At 38.6% G+C, this 16,695-nt stretch overlaps 1 protein-coding gene and 1 long non-coding RNA gene across 3 annotated transcripts in view; one reads left to right on the forward strand and one right to left on the reverse strand.

Annotated features, from left to right (window-relative positions):
* The window catches only part of LOC117502538 (exostosin-1), an 851,279-nt gene that overhangs the window by 330,828 nt on the left and 503,756 nt on the right, over positions 1-16,695 (reverse strand). The window lies entirely within an intron of this gene.
* On the forward strand, positions 3,500-6,977 carry LOC117502546. 2 transcript variants are annotated; one of them, XR_004558347.1, is made up of 4 exons: positions 3,500-3,633; positions 3,736-3,824; positions 4,771-4,780; positions 6,966-6,977. It is a non-coding gene; the product is annotated as an uncharacterized LOC117502546 (long non-coding RNA). The 2 variants fall into 2 exon arrangements; XR_004558346.1 differs by lacking the exon at positions 6,966-6,977 and adding an exon at positions 4,902-5,200.

Raw genomic sequence — 16,695 nt, forward strand, 5'->3', positions numbered from 1 at the left:
AATAGAGCTCTGACTCTTTGTCAGCCTGGCTACAGTGCTGAAAAGAAACCTGGGTGCTACGGGGGTGTTGACTCATTTAAACTAACATATTCATCCTGCTGTAACCAGGTTTCTGTAAGGCAGAATAAATCAATATGTTGATCAATTATTATATCATTTACTAAAAGGGACTTAGAAGAGAGAGACCTAATGTTTAATAGACCACATTTAACTGTTTTAGTCTGTGGTGCAGTTGAAGGTGCTATATTATTTTTTCTTTTTGAATTTTTATGCTTAAATAGATTTGCCAATTATCTATGAAGCCCACCTCATTTTTTGGACACCACTCAGACAGCCAGCAATTCAAGGAGAACATGCGGCTAAACATGTCACTCCCGGTCCGATTGGGGAGGGGCCCAGAGAAAACTACAGAGTCCGACATTGTTTTTGCAAAGTTACACACCGATTCAATGTTAATTTTAGTGACCTCTGATTGGCGTAACCGGGTGTCATTACTGCCGACGTGAATTACAATCTTACCAAATTTACGCTTAGCCTTAGCCAGCAGTTTCAAATTTCCTTCAGTGTTGCCTGCTCTGGCCCCCGGAAGACAATTGACTATGGTTGCTGGTGTAGCTAACTTCACATTTCTCAAAACAGAGTCACCAATAATCAGAGTTTGTGCGGGTGTGTCGCCGAGTGGGGAAAAATGGTTAGAAATGTGAATGGGTTGGCGGTGTACACGGGGCTTCTGTTTAGGGCTACGCTTCCTCCTCACAGTCACCCAGAAAAAATTCTTGAAAGGGTAGTTGTAAAACAGCTAACTGATCATCTGCAGAGGAATGGTCTATTTGAAGAGTTTCAGTCAGGTTTTAGAATTCATCATAGTACAGAAACAGCATTAGTGAAGGTTACAAATGATCTTCTTATGGCCTCAGACAGTGGACTCATCTCTGTGCTTGTCCTGTTAGACCTCAGTGCTGCTTTTGATACTGTTGACCATAAAATTTTATTACAGAGATTAGAGCATGCCATAGTTATTAAAGGCACTGCGCTGCAGTGGTTTGAATCATATTAATCTAATAGATTATAATTTGTTCATGTAAATGGGGAGTCTTCTTAACAGACTAAGGTTAATTATGGAGTTCCACAAGGTTCTGTGCTAGGACCAATTTTATTCACTTTATACATGCTTCCCTTAGGCAGTATTATTAGAAAGCATTGCTTAAATTTTCATTGTTACGCAGATGATACCCAGCTTTATCTATCCATGAAGCCAGAGGACACACACCAATTAGTTAAACTACACGAATGTCTTACAGACATAAAGACATGGATGATCTCTAATTTCCTGCTTTTAAATTCAGATAAAACTGAAGTTATTGTACTTGGCCCCACAAATCGTAGAAACATGGTGTCTAACCAGATCCTTACTCTGGATGGCAATACCCTGACCTCTAGTAATACTGTGAGAAATGTTGGAGTCATTTTTGATCAGGATATGTCCTTCTATGCGAATATTAAGGAAATATGTAGGACTGCTTTTTTGCATTTGCGCAATATCTCTAAAATTAGAAAGGTCTTGTCTCAGAGTGATGCTGAAAAACTAATTCATGCATTTATTTCCTCTAGGCTGGACTATTGTAATTCATTATTATCAGGCTGTCCTAAAAGTTCCCTGAAAAGCCTTCAGTTAATTCAAAATGTACTGACGGGGACTAGAAGGAGAGAGCATATTTCACCCATATTGGCCTCTCTTCATTGGCTTCCTGTTAATTCTGAAATAGAATTTAAAATTCTTCTTCTTACTTATAAGGTTTTGAATAATCAGGTCCCATGTTATCTTAGGGACCTCATAGTACCATATCACCCCAATAGAGCATTTCGCTCTCAAACTGCAGGCTTACTTGTAGTTCCTAGGGTTTGTAAGAGTAGAATGGGAGGCAGAGCCTTCAGCTTTCAGGCTCCTCTCCTGTGGAACCAGCTCCCAATTCGGATCAGGGAGACAGACACCCTCTCTACGAGGGTAGGCTGAAAAGTTCTAAGGCTCACCAAGAAGGAGAAATGCCATTTCAATAAAACTTGGCATGCATTAAGTTCAACTCTTCTGATGACTAACTGTGTTTTTTTCTTCCAGGTTGTGAGGTAGTTTGTGGTTCATAGCCAAGTTTGAAAGTTTGTGGTAGAGGGAAATGGCAAAAATGGACAAAATCTGGGATCGCGGTGTGATTAAGTACCTGCATAAGAAGGGGTTAAAGCCCAAGGACATTCATGCGGATATGGTTGCTACATTAGGGGATGAAGCTTCCTCCATATCTACAGTGCAGAAGTGGGCAGCTGAATTTAAGAGGGGCAGAGAGAGCCTTGAAGACAACCCAAGGTCTGGGCAGCCTGCAACAGCCACAACCCAGAAAAAACATTGACCTTGTTCATGAAATGGTGATGGACGACAGACGATCGACAATTAATCAGCTAGCAGATGCTGTGGGAATATCCCGTGAGAGAATTGAACACATTCTGCATGAAGAACTTGGAATGTCAAAGGTGTCAGCTTAGTGGGTGCCACGTCTTCTGACGCCTGATCAGAAACGCACCAGGCTAGTCATGTCGAAGGGAAACTTGGCGCAATTTGAAGAGGATCCAGCCAATTACATGGAATGTTTTCTTACCCAGAATGAGTGTTGGGTTCACCACTTTGAACCAGAGACAAAAAACAATCAATGCAGTGGAAACACCCAAGGTCACCACCTCCAAAGAAGGCCAAGGTTGTTTCGTCTGCGGGGAAGGTCATGGTTTCAGTTTTCTGGGATGCCAAGGGCATTGTGTTTGTGGATTATCTTGAAAAGGGACAAACCATAAATGGACAGTACTATTCTAACCTACTGAGACAGTTACGCGATGCTATCAAAAAGAAGGATCTATTTTACCTGTTATATGAAACAAATAATACATGTTTTTACATTGTTTCAATGGAACAAATATTTAATTCGGTCAAATCTGGAACATATCATTCAACTTTGCTTTGCCTCGTTGAATGGAACATTCCATTTTCACCTTATGGAATATTCATACCACTGAACTCATAAACAAACACATCATACAAGAAAGAAGCATCATAAACTCAAGGACTTGGACCTTCACCTCGTTTAAAAATGATCAACATCACCAAACACCTCAGTGCCCACCAGGATCCTAGAAACTAAATGGTTCCAACACTTTTGAAAGGAATTGTTTGACAAGCTGAAGACAATGTTAATCAGTTTAACATTTAAAAATAACTTGCAAAAACAAGTCATGAAGTTATAAAATGGCTTGTCAAGAAGTGTCCTATAGATTGAACGTGTTTGTCAAATCACCCAGATGCCCAGATGTGTGTGAAGATTTGAGGAAGTGTTGAGTGTCGAGGCCTCGAGTGATCGCACACTTTCATGGTTGAGATCCTATCAACAACCTACGACTCTGAAATGCAATGAGACTGTATTTCATCAAATTCCTGTAATATTGCTAAATCGTACACAATGACAGAACAAATTCTTACCTGTCTGTATAAAGAGGGGCACATCTGCCAGCCAGTAGGCACAGATATCAGCACCTACTGTCAATCACATACTTTGCTCTCTCTTACAAGTCTTTTGACTCTGAATAAAGCATCAGGTAAGAACTAAATGTTTGTCCATTTCCATGTGAGTAAATGATTTATTCGGGTATTTAATCAAACATAAATACTGTCACTGTTCATTTTGTTCTTGTTTTCAGGATGAAGTGTGCTGCTCTCTTTCTGGTGTTATCAGTCATCATCTTCATGGCTGAACCTGGAGTGGGTCAAGAGACCCACATTGGACACGGTATAAACCAGTGAAAAAAGTGTCAATTCCAGGAGCGATAGTTTGACATATTGATACTCAAAAAGCAAAAAATATAAATGAAATATCAACAATATTAATGACATTTCACACTGCTGACATTTCTTTTTTTGCGAGGAGGTGGGGTGCACAACAGGTACAGGTTTAAGCGTACTTGTAAAGTTTAGTGTTTTATTTACATTTACATCCTAATAATTTGAGACAGATCACTGCTAAATGCTCATATAAAAAGAAATCCTGCACTGAAAGCATCTGCTAAAACTGTTTTTTTTTTACTCAAATCTGTTGGTGAATAACTAAGAATAAATAAATAAATAAAAACAATATTAACAAAATTTCAAATTTGACAAGAAATGTTGGACAAATACTGCTAGAAATATATTTTCTTGTCGATCGGGGAACGTCAAAGATCACATCATTCTTCAACATTATTTTGTCAAAAACTGAAAACAATGTTGGGCTTTAGAGTGACGGGGATCAATGTGACAGTACGCAGTACGTGTGTGTGTGTGTGTGTGTGTGTTGTGGAGAGAGATATCAAATATCAAATATGATTTTCTTTTATTAATTGTGTTTCATTCATTTACAAGATTTGGTTGTTTTAAAATTCTTGTCTGTTTTCATTTATGATACTGACATGTTGAAATTTTATTCATTCTTTACGTCACTATAAGAACATTACTATTTTATTGTTATTACAATGATTATTATTATGTGCTGACTGCATTTTATGCTTTTCTTTTATTAATTGTGTTTCATTCATTTACAAGATTTGGTTGTTTTAAAATTCTTATTGTCTGTTTTCATTTATGATACTGACATGCTGAAATTTTATTCATTCTTTACGTCACTATAAGAACATTACTATTTTATTGTTATTACAGTGATTATTATTATGTGCTGACTGCATTTTATGCTTTTCTTTTAGGTGGCAGTGGGTAAGGACTTGTACTATTGTCACTCTTTACATCTTCTTACATGTCGACAAAACAATTTATGTCATAACTGAACACTCTTGCTCATCATATTGTGGAATTAATCCTCATCTCTCTGTGACAGAAACATCCAGGTTGGAGGAAAACATCTTGAAAAGCGTCAAATGTCGTTTGAAGACGATAACTTGCCAGACCTTACGTATTCGTCGTGAACCTGTGACGGGACGTCTGAAGGGACGTCTGAAGATTTGATCTTTCTGCAGCTATGACCATGAATACCAGATATTCAAACTTGCTTCTTGCTTGAACAAATAAGGCTGAATAAAACAACATTGTTAAATTGCCCCATTAAAGTGCATGCAGCTTTTCTTTAAATACAATCTTTAAAGATTGTATTGCAATAAATGAGCATTCTAAAAGTTTCATGATATTTCTCCTTTGTCTTTTTTTAACTATTGATGAAATGTTTGGAGAAAACCTGAAATGATGCTGAGGTGGTGGCATTCAAAAAATGATCAAAATCAACATAACCTACATTTGATGGATGAGCAGTCATTTGTATAACCAGCAGAAATATGTGTTGGTTAGAATGAAAAATGAATAATACAATAAATACACAATTGTTGTGTCCAAATGATATTAGTCAGAGAAATAATTGTTTGGAAAAAAGACTGTAAATAGTGACCACAGGTGCTGTCTTTTTTGTGGGATAACAATCATTATTGTCGCCATCTTTCACGTTAAAGAAATAAAAACAGCTTTGATCAAATGACATGTCAATCAAAGCCAGTGGCCAAATTTAAATAAGTATTTATTGACCTTCAGAGATCATCACCATCATCATCATGCTCATTATCACACTGATAAACTTTATTGTTTTTGTGCAAATATTTGCTCATTTTGAAATGGATGCCTGTAACACGTTTCACACGTTTGTGTGGAGTGTTGTTCATGTTGTTCATGGCATGATATGCGTTCTCCGGGTGAGTTCCGAGTACACAGCAGTTAGCTGTTCCAGCTGGACATTACAGCCGTCCAGATGTGCACTGTGCTGGACAGTGATCACTTTGTATGTCATGTGACATGGATTATTCATTCCATTTGTGTTGCATTGCAGTTTGCGTGCAAATATGTTTCCATTTACCATGCAAATTTGGTTCCATACATTTTGTACCATTGCATGCTATGAACCTGTACCACACACACACTAGTGGGGGAGGCATTTAGCTACACATGATGTAGTTTGTTTTGCTGATGGACTATGATTTAAATGAGCTAATTGATGGTGCTAATTCTTCTAACACACACACATACACACAAAAATAATCTCTGCAAGTAGCCATCTGGAGACATGAAGAGGTGTTTGGATGAAAACCTGGTCAGATTTTTCACTGGACTGGCAAAGTACACAAGGTTTTTTCTTTTTTTTTTTTTTGAAGTATCACGGACTACATCATTATAATTATTTTTGAACTACCATCCCCAAAAGGCTCAGCCATTCAGAAGCAACGATGGGGTGAGAATCACCACTTTGTGAACAATTGCATGAAAAAAAATAGTCCAACAGTTTAAGAACATGTTTCTCAATGTTTAATTGCAAGGAATTTAGGGATTCCATCATCTACAGTCCATAATATAATCAGAATATTCAGAGAATCTGGAGAACTTTCTACACGTAAGCGGCAAGGCCGAAAACTAACCCTGAATGCCCGTGACCTGAACTGAATGCCGGTGCTATTTCTTCTAAAACTCACACACACACACACACACACACACACACACACACACACACACACACACACACACACACACACACACACACACACACACACACACACACACACACACACACACACACACACACACAGACTATGTAATAAGCCATCTGGAGGCATGAAGAGCTGTTCGGATGAAAACCTGGTCAGATTTCTGCAGTGTTGTTTAGTAACAAAGTAAAACTATTTCACTACTGTACATAAGTACGTTTTGGGAGACTCCGTACTTTACTTGAGTTTTTTTTTTTTTAATTCTGCTTACTTTCACTTTTGCTTCACTACATTTCCAACCTTAATTGCATACTTCTACTCCAATACATTTTCTATGCGCCATGCTGTTACTCGTTACAGAAAAACCCAAACACACACACACACACACACACACACACGAAAAAAGTCGTGTTTTCACCCAGAGACATCACTGATTGGTAGTGACTGCAACGAAGTCAGGCCGACTTGTCATGAGTCATGTCCGATAGGCTTTTTTGCAGTTGCGCACTTGGGGGTGTTTGTCAGGAAAATGATCATTTCTCTACATTGATTACAGACCTGCAGCGGGTCTGTAATCAATTTTTCTGCAGCGCGGCTTTGCTTTGAACCTTGAACCAATCGAAGCAGTGATTTGCAGGTCAAAGCAGTGCTTCGATCTACGATTCGTGGATTTTATTTCACTTTATCCTAATTTTTTCCCACTAAAACCCTGAAGAGCATATGAATGTGAGTAATATTTAATATTTTTTATGTTAAACCGATCTGTTTTTGGTCTTCTGAAACAGTTGATATATGTATTTTATATCTTAAAAACGGGACCGATGCTAACGCATTAGCATGTCTATGGTATTTTCAGTGTTAAAGTTAGCATTAAGCTGTTCGCATCAGCGCGTTGATTTGTTTTCTGTATAATTAATGGCTCAGCGTTCATTGTCGTAAGAGTCAAATTGTAATTTTTTTAAATTTATTTTTATTCCTATATTATAGCAACAACAATAATAGTCTACATAATAGACAATAATAGTCAATAATAATAGACTAATAATGTTACAATACAATTTTAAAGAGACAAAAAGAACCTAATGAAACAAAACAACAGAAAAGATAAAACCATGTAGCAATGAAAATAAATAAATAACTGTTTTGTAGCACAAAACAATGTGAGAGCACAGATTCAGAACATTATAGGAACAGTGAATGTACGGTTTAAATGCAACACAATCATGTTACTGGTCATGAATCTGTTTTCACAGTTTAAAAAAAACAACACCATCCCAAACAATATCTAATAAATATTAGATATTGGTGAAAAGTGTGAATCCTGTTATAAAGAGTGGACAAAATAAGGATAGTCCTCCTCTTCCTCTGCTCATGACCCATGGTCATGGACATAAACAAGGTAATGAACTGACATGAATGAAGCCATGCACTCATATCATGTCCACATGAGCCAGTTCGGCATGTCTAACGAGAGTCGTGCTGAAGACACTGCGTTCATGTGGATCATAACTCACATGGTGGACATGACATTCAGATTGCCAGCTGAGTGATCACATGATCAGATGGATGGTTTCACATCTTAACACATTGTGTTCACTGACTCACACTGTCAGTTCCAGCTAAAGTGAGTCGCTGGCCAGCGATCAGCGGAAACACCCCCTGTGTCCACAGCGCTATGAGGAAAGCGATCACAAGTGACTGAGTTCACACCTTTCCCCTTATTGTATGTATGTTTTATTTATTTTCCACTCTTTCTATCTGTCATGTGGACTACAATTTACGTGGTGGAAGGATCATTAGCCTGGACAACTGGCTGATAGCACAGTTCACATCATGCCATGCGAGCTCAGACATTGTTGGGTGGTCCTCATCTGATCTTGTCTGTACGTAATTATCAGCACGTCATGAGAACATAAGAGCATGCCCACACATGTACATTGTGTGGAGTGTTGTTCGTGTTGTTCATGGCATGATTTGTGTTCTCTGGGTGAGTTGTGAGTACACAGCAGTCAGCTGTTCCAGCTGGACATTACAGCCATCCAGATGTGCACTGTGCTGGACAGTGATCACTTTGTATGTCACGTGACATAGATTATTTATCCCATTTGTGTTGAAATACAATATGCGTGCAAATATGTTTCTATTTACCGTGCAAATTTGGTTCCATACATTTTGTACCTTTGTATGCTGTGAACCCGTCCCACACACAAAGTAGTTGGGGCGTTTAGGTACACATGGTGTAGTTTGTTTTGCTGATGGACTATGATTTAAATGAGCTAATTGACAGTGCTAATTCTTCTAACACAAACACAAATAAACTCTGCAATTAGCCATCTGGAGACATTAAGAGCTGTTTGGATGAAAACCTGGTCAGATTTCTGATGTGATTTTTCACTGGACTGGCAAAGTACACAAAGTTTTTTCATTTTTTTCGTTTTTTTTTTGGAAGTATCATGGACTACATCATTATAATTATTTTTGAACTAGCATCATCAAAAGGCTCAGCCATTCACAAGCAAAGATGTGGTGAGGATCACCACTTGGTGAACAACTGCATGAAAAAATACTCGAACAGTTTAAGAACAATGTTTCTCAATGTTCAATGGCAAGAAATTTAGGGATTCCATCATCTGCAGTCCATAATATAATCAGAACATTCAGAGAATCTGGAGAACTTTCTACACGTAAGCGGCAAGGCCGAAAACTAAACCTGAATGCCCGTGACCTTAAGTGAATTCCGGTGCTATTTCTTCTAAAACACACACACACACACACACACACACACACACACACACACACACACACACACACACACACACACACACACACACACACACACACACACACATGATGCAATAAGCCATCTGTAGGCATGAAGAGCTGTTCAGATGAAAACCTGGTCAGATTTCTGAAGCGATTTTTCAGTGGACTGGGGAAGTACACAACGTTGTTATTATTTTATTTTTGGAAGTATCACAGACTACATCATTATAATTATTTTTGAACTATCTAACTGTTTTTGCAATCAATGTTGGACTCCTATTTAATGTCCGTGTTGGACTGTTGATGTCAAAGCACTCGTGATGAACACCAGAATGTAAGTCCTTTTTCTCTTATTTATAAACTAATATAATGTCAAATGACAAGGATCTATTTTACATGTTATATGAAACAAATAATAAATGTTTTTACATTCTTTCAATGGAACGAATATTTAATTCGGTCAAATCTGGAACATATCATTCAACTTTGCTTTGCCTCGTTGAATGGAACATTCCATTTTCACCTTAGGGAATATTCATACCATTGAACTCATAAACAAACACATCATACAAGAAGGAAGCATCATAAACTCAAGGACTTGGACCTTCACCCCTTTTCTCTCTCTTCTAAGTCCCTGTTAGTAAATGATATCATAATTGATCAACATATTGATTTATTCTGCCTTACAGAAACCTGGTTACAGCAGGATGAATATGTTAGTTTAAATGAGTCAACACCCCCGAGTCACACAAACTGTCAGAATGCTCATAGCACGGGCTGAGGGGGAGGATTAGCAGCAATCTTCCACTCCAGCTTATTAATTAATCAAAAACCCGGACAGAGCTTTAATTCATTTGAAAGCTTGACTCTTACTCTTGTCCATCCAAACTGGAAGTCTCAAAATCCAGTTTTATTTGTTGTTATCTATCATCCACCTGGTCGTTACTGTGAGTTTCTCTTTGAATTTTCAGACCTTTAGTCTGACTTAGTGCTTAGCTCAGATAAGATAATTATAGTGGGCGATTTTAACATCCACACAGATGCTGAGAATGACAGCCTCAACACTGCATTTAATTTATTATTAGACTCAACTGGCTTCGCTCAAAATGTAAATGAGTCCACCCACCACTTTAACCATACTTTAGATCTTGTTCTGACTTATGGTATGGAAATTGAAGACTTAACAGTATTCTCTGAAAACCACCTTCTGTCTGATCATTTCTTAATAACATTTACATTTACTTTAATGGACTACCCAGTAGTGGGGAATAAGTTTCATTACAGAAGTCTTTCAGAAAGAGCTGTAACTAGGTTTAAGGATATGATTCCTTCTTTGTTATGTTCTCCAAAACCATATACAACACAGTGCAGAGTACCTACCTAAATTCTGTGAGTGAGACAGATTATCTATTCAATAGTTTTACATCCTCATTGAGCACAACTTTGGATGTTGTAGCTCCTCTGAAAAAGAGAGCCTTAAATCAGAAGTGCCTGACTCCGTGGTATAACTCACAAACTCGCAGCTTAAAGCAGATAACCCGTAAGGTGGAGAGGAAATGGTGTCTCACTAATTTAGAAGATCTTCACTTAGCTCTATAAAAAAGCCCTCCGTAAAGCTAGGACATCTTACTATTTGTCACTAATTGAAGAAAATAAGAACAACCCCAGGTTTCTTTTCAGCACTGTAGCCAGGCTGACAAAGAGTCAGAGCTCTATTGAGCCGAGTATTCCTTTAACTTTAACTAGTAATGACTTCATGACTTTCTTTGCTAATAAAATTTTAACTATTAGAGAAAAAAATTACTCATAACCATCCCAGAGACGTATCGTTAACTTTGGCTGCTTTCAGTAATGCTGGTATTTGGTTAGACTCTTTCTCTCCAATTGTTCTGTCTGAGTTATTTTCATTAGTTACTTCCTCTAAACCATCAACATGTCTATTAGACCCCATTCTTACCAGGCTGAACAAGGAAGCCCTACCATTAATTAATGCTTCGATCTTAAATATGATCAATCTATCTTTATTAGTTGGCTATGTACCACAGGCTTTTAAGGTGGCAGTAATTAAACCATTACTTAAAAAGCCATCACTTGACCCAGCTATCTTAGCTAATTATAGGCCAATCTCCAACCTTCCTTTTCAATCAATCAATCAATTTTATTTATATAGCGCCAAATCACAACAAACAGTTGCCCTAAGGCACTTTATATTGTAAGGCAAGGCCATACAATAATTACGTAAAAACCCCAACGGTCAAAACGGCCCCCTGTGAGCAAGCACTTGGCGATAGTGGGAAGGAAAAACTCCCTTTTAACAGGAAGAAACCTCCAGCAGATCCAGGCTCAGGGAGGGGCAGTCTTTTGCTGGGACTGGTTGGGGCTGAGGGAGAGAACCAGGAAAAAGACATGCTGTGGAGGGGAGTAGAGATCAATCACTAATGATTAAATGCAGAGTGGTGCATACAGAGCAAAAAGAGAAAGAAACACTCAGTGCATCATGGGAACCCCCCAACAGTCTAAGTCTATAGCAGCATAACTAAGGGATGGTTCAGGGTCACCTGATCCAGCCCTAACTATAAGCTTTAGCAAAAAGGAAAGTTTTAAGCCTAATCTTAAAAGTAGAGAGGGTGTCTGTCTCCCTGATCCGAATTGGGAGCTGGTTCCACAGGAGAGGAGCCTGAAAGCTGAAGGCTCTGCCTCCCATTTTACTCTTACAAACCCTAGGAACTACAAGTAAGCCTGCAGTCTGAGAGCGAAGTGCTCTATTGGGGTGATATGGTACTATGAGGTCCCTAAGATAAGATGGGACCTGATTATTCAAAACCTTATAAGTAAGAAGAAGAATTTTAAATTCTATTCTAGAATTAACAGGAAGCCAATGAAGAGAGGCCAATATGGGTGAGATATGCTCTCTCCTTCTAGTTCCCGTTAGTACTCTAGCTGCAGCATTTTGAATTAACTGAAGGCTTTTCAGGGAACTTTTAGGACAACCTGATAATAATGAATTACAATAGTCCAGCCTAGAGGAAATAAATGCATGAATTAGTTTTTCAGCATCACTCTGAGACAAGACCTTTCTAATTTTAGAGATATTGCGTAAATGCAAAAAAGCAGTCCTACATATTTGTTTAATATGCGCATTGAATGACTCCAAGATTTCTCACAGTATTACTAGAGGTCAGGGTAATGCCATCCAGAGTAAGGATCTGTTTAGACACCATGTTTCTAAGATTTGTGGGGCCAAGTACAATAACTTCAGTTTTATCTGAGTTTAAAAGCAGGAAATTAGAGGTCATCCATGTCTTTATGTCTGTAAGACAATCCTGCAGTTTAGCTAATTGGTGTGTGTCCTCTGGCTTCATGGATAGATAAAGCTGGGTATCATCTGCGTAACAATGAAAATTTAAGCAATACCGTCTAATAATACTGCCTAAGGGAAGCATGTATAAAGTGAATAAAATTGGTCCTAGCACAGAACCTTGTGGAAATCCATAATTAACCTTAGTCTGTGAAGAAGATTCCCCATTTACATGAACAAATTGTAATCTATTAGATAAATATGATTCAAACCAACGCAGCGCAGTGCCTTTAATACCTATGGCATGCTCTAATCTCTGTAATAAAATTTTATGGTCAACAGTATCAAAAGCAGCACTGAGGTCTAACAGAACAAGCACAGAGATGAGTCCACTGTCTGAGGCCATAAGAAGATCATTTGTAACCTTCACTAATGCTGTTTCTGTACTATGATGAATTCTAAAACCTGACTGAAACTCTTCAAATAGACCATTCCTCTGCAGATGATCAGTTAGCTGTTTTACAACTACCCTTTCAAGAATTTTTGAGAGAAAAGGAAGGTTGGAGATTGGCCTATAATTAGCTAAGATAGCTGGGTCAAGTGATGGCTTTTTAAGTAATGGTTTAATTACTGCCACCTTAAAAGCCTGTGGTACATAGCCAACTAATAAAGATAGATTGATCATATTTAAGATCGAAGCATTAAATAATGGTAGGGCTTCCTTGAGCAGCCTGGTAGGAATGGGGTCTAATAGACATGTTGATGGTTTGGATGAAGTAACTAATGAATATAACTCAGACAGAACAATCTGAGAGAAAGAGTCTAACCAAATACCGGCATAACTGAAAGCAGCCAAAGATAACGATACGTCTTTGGGATGGTTATGAGTAATTTTTTCTCTAATAGTTAAAATTTTATTAGCAAAGAAAGTCATGAAGTCATTACTAGTTAAAGTTAAAGGAATACTCAGCTCAATAGAGCTCTGACTCTTTGTCAGCCTGGCTACAGTGCTGAAAAGAAACCTGGGTGCTACGGGGGTGTTGACTCATTTAAACTAACATATTCATCCTGCTGTAACCAGGTTTCTGTAAGGCAGAATAAATCAATATGTTGATCAATTATTATATCATTTACTAAAAGGGACTTAGAAGAGAGAGACCTAATGTTTAATAGACCACATTTAACTGTTTTAGTCTGTGGTGCAGTTGAAGGTGCTATATTATTTTTTCTTTTTGAATTTTTATGCTTAAATAGATTTGCCAATTATCTATGAAGCCCACCTCATTTTTTGGACACCACTCAGACAGCCAGCAATTCAAGGAGAACATGCGGCTAAACATGTCACTCCCGATCCGATTGGGGAGGGGCCCAGAGAAAACTACAGAGTCCGACATTGTTTTTGCAAAGTTACACACCGATTCAATGTTAATTTTAGTGACCTCTGATTGGCGTAACCGGGTGTCATTACTGCCGACGTGAATTACAATCTTACCAAATTTACGCTTAGCCTTTGCCAGCAGTTTCAAATTTCCTTCAATGTCGCCCGCTCTGGCCCCCGGAAGACAATTGACTCTGGTTGCTGGTGTCGCTAACTTCACATTTCTCAAAACAGAGTCGCCAATAATCAGAGTTTGATCCTCGGCGGGTGTGTCGCCGAGTGGGGAAAAACGGTTAGAAATGTGAATGGGTTGGCGGTGTACACGGGGCTTCTGTTTAGGGCTACGCTTCCTCCTCACAGTCACCCAGAAAAAAATCGGCCTGCTTTCCCGAGCAGCCGGGAAAGCAGGCCGATTTTTTTCTCTCAAAAATTCTTGAAAGGGTAGTTGTAAAACAGCTAACTGATCATCTGCAGAGGAATGGTCTATTTGAAGAGTTTCAGTCAGGTTTTAGAATTCATCATAGTACAGAAACAGCATTAGTGAAGGTTACAAATTATCTTCTTATGGCCTCAGACAGTGGACTCATCTCTGTGCTTGTCCTGTTAGACCTCAGTGCTGCTTTTGATACTGTTGACCATAAAATTTTATTACAGAGATTAGAGCATGCCATAGGTATTAAAGGCACTGCGCTGCAGTGGTTTGAATCATATTAATGTAATAGATTATAATTTGTTCATGTAAATGGGGAATCTTCTTCACAGACTAAGGTTAATTATGGATTTCCACAAGGTTCTGTGCTAGGACCAATTTTATTCACTTTATAGATGCTTCCCTTAGGCAGTATTATTAGACGGCATTGCTTAAATTGTCATTGTTACGCAGATGATACCCAGCTTTATCTATCCATGAGGCCAGAGGACACACACCAATTAGTTAAACTACACAAATGTCTTACAGACATAAAGACATGGATGATCTCTAATTTTCCTGTGAGAAATCTTGGAGTCATTTTTGATCAGGATATGTCCTTCTATGCGAATATTAAGGAAATATGTAGGACTGCTTTTTTGCATTTGCGGAATATCTCTAAAATTAGAAAGGTCTTGTCTCAGAGTGATGCTGAAAAACTAATTCATGCATTTATTTCCTCTAGGCTGGACTATTGTAATTCATTATTATCAGGCTGTCCTAAAAGTTCCCTGAAAAGCCTTCAGTTAATTCAAAATGTACTGACGGGGACTAGAAGGAGAGAGCATATTTCACCCATATTGGCCTCTCTTCTTTGGCTTCCTGTTAATTCTGAAATAGAATTTAAAATTCTTCTTCTTACTTATAAGGTTTTGAATAATCAGGTCCCATCTTATCTTAGGGACCTCATAGTACCATATCACCCCAATAGAGCACTTCGCTCTCAGACTGCGGGCTTACTTGTAGTTCCTAGGGTTTGTAAGAGTAGAATGGGAGGCAGAGCCTTCAGCTTTCAGGCTCCTCTCCTGTGGAACCAGCTCCCAATTCGGATCAGGGAGACAGACACCCTCTCTACGAGGGTAGGCTGAAAAGTTCTAAGGCTCACCAAGAAGGAGAAATGCCATTTCAATTAAACTTGGCATGCATTAAGTTCAACTCTTCTGATGACTAACTGTGTTTTTTCTTCCAGGTTGTGAGGTAGTTTGTGGTTCATAGCCAAGTTTGAAAGTTTGCGGTAGAGGGAAATGGCAAAAATGGACAAATCTCGCATTGCGGTGTGATTAAGTACCTGCATAAGAAGGGGTTAAAGCCCAAGGACATTCATGCGGATATGGTTGCTCCATATCTACAGTGAGAAGTGGGCAGCTGAATTTAAGAGGGGCAGAGAGAGCCTTGAAGACAACCCAAGGTCTGGGCAGCCTGCAACAGCCACAACCCAGAAAAAACATTGACCTTGTTCATGAAATGGTGATGGACGACAGACGATCAACAATTAATCAGCTAGCAGATGCTGTGGGAATATCCCGTGAGAGAATTGAACACATTCTGCATGAAGAACTTGGAATGTCAAAGATGTCAGCTCAGTGGGTGCCACGTCTTCTGACGCCTGATCAGAAACGCACCAGGCTAGTCATGTCGAAGGCAAACTTGGCACAATTTGAAGAGGATCCAGCCAATTACATGGAACGTTTTCTTACCCAGAATGAGTGTTGGGTTCACCACTTTGAACCAGAGACAAAAAACAATCAATGCAGTGGAAACACCCAAGGTCACCACCTCCAAAGAAGGCCAAGGTTGTTTCGTCTGCGGGGAAGGTCATGGTTTCAGTTTTCTGGGATGCCAAGGGCATTGTGTTCGTGGATTATCTTGAAAAAGGACAAACCATAAATGGACAGTACTATTCTAACCTACTGAGACAGTTACGCGAGGCTATCAAAAAGAAGGATCTATTTTACCTGTTATATGAAACAAATAATACATGTTTTTACATTGTTTCAATGGAAGAAATATTTAATTCGGTCAAATCTGGAACATATCATTCAACTTTGCTTTGCCTCGTTGAATGGAACATTCCATTTTCACCTTATGGAATATTCATACCACTGAACTCATAAACAAACACATCATACAAGAAAGAAGCATCATAAACTCAAGGACTTGGACCTTCACCCCTTTTAAAAATGATCAACATCACCAAACACCTCAGTGCCCACCAGGATCCTAAAACTTGGACATTCATTACTC

This window comes from Thalassophryne amazonica, chromosome 21, assembly GCF_902500255.1.
Source record: "Thalassophryne amazonica chromosome 21, fThaAma1.1, whole genome shotgun sequence".
Taxonomy (NCBI): domain Eukaryota; kingdom Metazoa; phylum Chordata; class Actinopteri; order Batrachoidiformes; family Batrachoididae; genus Thalassophryne; species Thalassophryne amazonica.